Below are 2,568 nucleotides of genomic sequence, written 5' to 3' on the forward strand. Positions count from 1 at the left end.
ATTTTTATGCATTTTCTGGAACTAACCAATTAACAAGATGCCACAGTGTCAGTTCCTGTTTTCTGCTGTTTTTGCTTTTCAGAAAAGTTGTTCTAGAAATATTCTCGAAATTGGACGAAACAAAAGCTGAAGTTCCTAATTTGCTGTCACGAAGACGGAGTCCAAAGGGGAGACGGAGAAGAGCCAGGAAGCGATCACACCACCTCTAGGCGCGGCCCCCTGGCCGTGCCTAGGGATGGTGTGGGGCCTCCGGGTGCCCACCGACATCGCCCTTTCGCCTATATATTGCTCCCGACGCGAAAACCCTAAATAAATCAGCCTCCATCCATGAAAAGTTCCGTAGCTCCTCCGCCATCGAAGACAAGTTTCGGGGGACATAAATCTCTGTTCTGACACTCTGCCGGGATAGGGATTGCCCCCGTAGCCATCTCCATCGACTCCGCCGCCATCTTCATCATTGTTGCTGACTCCCATGATAAGGAGGGAGTAGCTCTCCGTCGAGGCTGAGGGCTTTACCGGTAACTATGTGATCTATCTCTCTCTCCCATGGTGTGATCTTTATGTTATCATGAGCTTTGTAATCTAGTTGAATAAGTAGATGTTATGATAAGGGCTAAGCCCTAGGGGAGGCCCGATCTTCATGGATTTGGATGGGATTCATGGGGGAGGTGGAGGAACACGAAGAAAACGGGTGGAAAGCGGAGTGGATCGAAGATACACACAACCGGTTATTCTTCGTTTGCCCGATACACCAACCCAATAGAATTGCAAGGCAAAGACTCACAAGGAGTAGAATCCCTCACAAAAGATTGGCAAGCAATTGGTAGAGTTCCAAAGAGGAAAAGAGTGCAATAGATAGAATTGCAAGAAGCAAAAGATCCACAAACACTACAATTCCTAGAATGGAAGAGACCAATTCCTTAGAAGAGTCTTGATAACTTCATATATTTGGATATAGAAGGGTTTCCCATAGGGAGGAGCAAAGCTCGGGTATATTCTCACAACAAGTCTAAATCTCAGATCTTAGCCAACAAGGCTATTCTCACAACAAGGCTAAATCTCAGATCCGAAAATGACCGATTTGCTTGCAGTAACATCCCGGGGCGTTTTGGCGCATTTCCGGAATTGGAGCGGAACTTGAGCGGAAGTTCCAGCGGGTGGAAGTTCCGGTCCATGGGGGAGGAAGTTCCGGCTGGATCCTCTTTCCTGGGCGCTGGACAACATCTGGGAGGCATCTGGCCGGAATTTCCTGTCCTAGGGGCGGTACTTCCGGCTTGAGCGCTGGGTCTCCATCTTCTTCATCTTCAGCTCCCTCTCCATTGGCCCGGTCTCCATAGCTTGTGTCTTGTTCGATGTACCTGATTGAACACAGGGTATTCGCATGAAGTAGCATGCCATCCAATGAGGTATCAAATGTATATGTGGAAAGGAGCAAATTCACCTCTTGGTGTATGGCTTTGGCCCGAGCTCGTGTCATTGGGCCATGAGGAGGGTTTTTCAGTCTTGATGTAGTTTCATCCTTGGGCAGGCCTACATCATCTCCCCCCTTGAGAAAGAGTTGTCCTCGACTCTATGTTCTCCTCATCTTCATGATAGGATGAAAGATCCGACACATTGAATGTCTTGTTCACCAATTACTTGGATGCTGGTATGTCGACTAGGCGTTGTTGTTGATGCGCTTGAGGACCTTGAATGGACCATCACCTCGGGGCTTGAGCTTTGAGTTGCGTTCTTGAGGGAACCGGTCTTTGCGAAGGTGTATCCACACTAGGTCTCTTTCATTGAAGATCCATTCCTTGTTCTTGGCATTGAAGTGGGTAACTTGGCAAAGTACATGCTCTTGTATGGTTTCCCTTGTGTCTTCATGAAGCTTCTTCATGGTGGTGGTGCGCTTGTCGAAGTCCATGTTCGTTCTATCATGAAGAGGTAGTGGGAGGATGTCGAGTGTCGTGGAAGGTTCGAAACCATAAGAGATCATGAATGGACTTCGTGAAGTTGTGGAGTGCTTGGCTCGATTGTAGGCGAACTCCGCGTGGGGGAGGCACTCTTCCCATGACTTCAAATTCTTCTTCACAAGCGTGCGTAGGAGCGTTGAGAGGCTTCGATTCACCACTTCTGTTTTTCCGTCCGTTTGCGGGATCAAGGATTATGAAAACAAGAGCTTGACTCCAAACTTTTCCATGAGCGACTTCCATAGATAACTCATAAACTTGATGTCTCGATCCGACACAATGCTTGCCGGTATTCCGTGTAGGCGAACGACTTCTCTGAAAAAACAAGGAAGCAATGTGTGAAGCATCATCGGTCTTATGGCATGGTATGAAATGAGCTATTTTAGAGAAACTATTCACTACCACAAATATTAATTCATGACCATTTTTTGTTCTTGGCAAGACTAGTACAAAGTCAATGCTTATATCCGACCAAGGAGCATATGGAATGGGTAAAGGTGTGTAAAGACCGTAAGGGTTGATGGTAGACTTACCTTGTAAGCATGTTGTGCAACGGTTGCATTGGCGCTCTCTCGCTTCATTCTCGGCCAATAGTAATGGGTAGATAGCATGGAGA

The sequence above is a fragment of the Lolium perenne genome, chromosome 3 (assembly GCF_019359855.2).
Source record: "Lolium perenne isolate Kyuss_39 chromosome 3, Kyuss_2.0, whole genome shotgun sequence".
Lineage (NCBI taxonomy): Eukaryota > Viridiplantae > Streptophyta > Magnoliopsida > Poales > Poaceae > Lolium > Lolium perenne.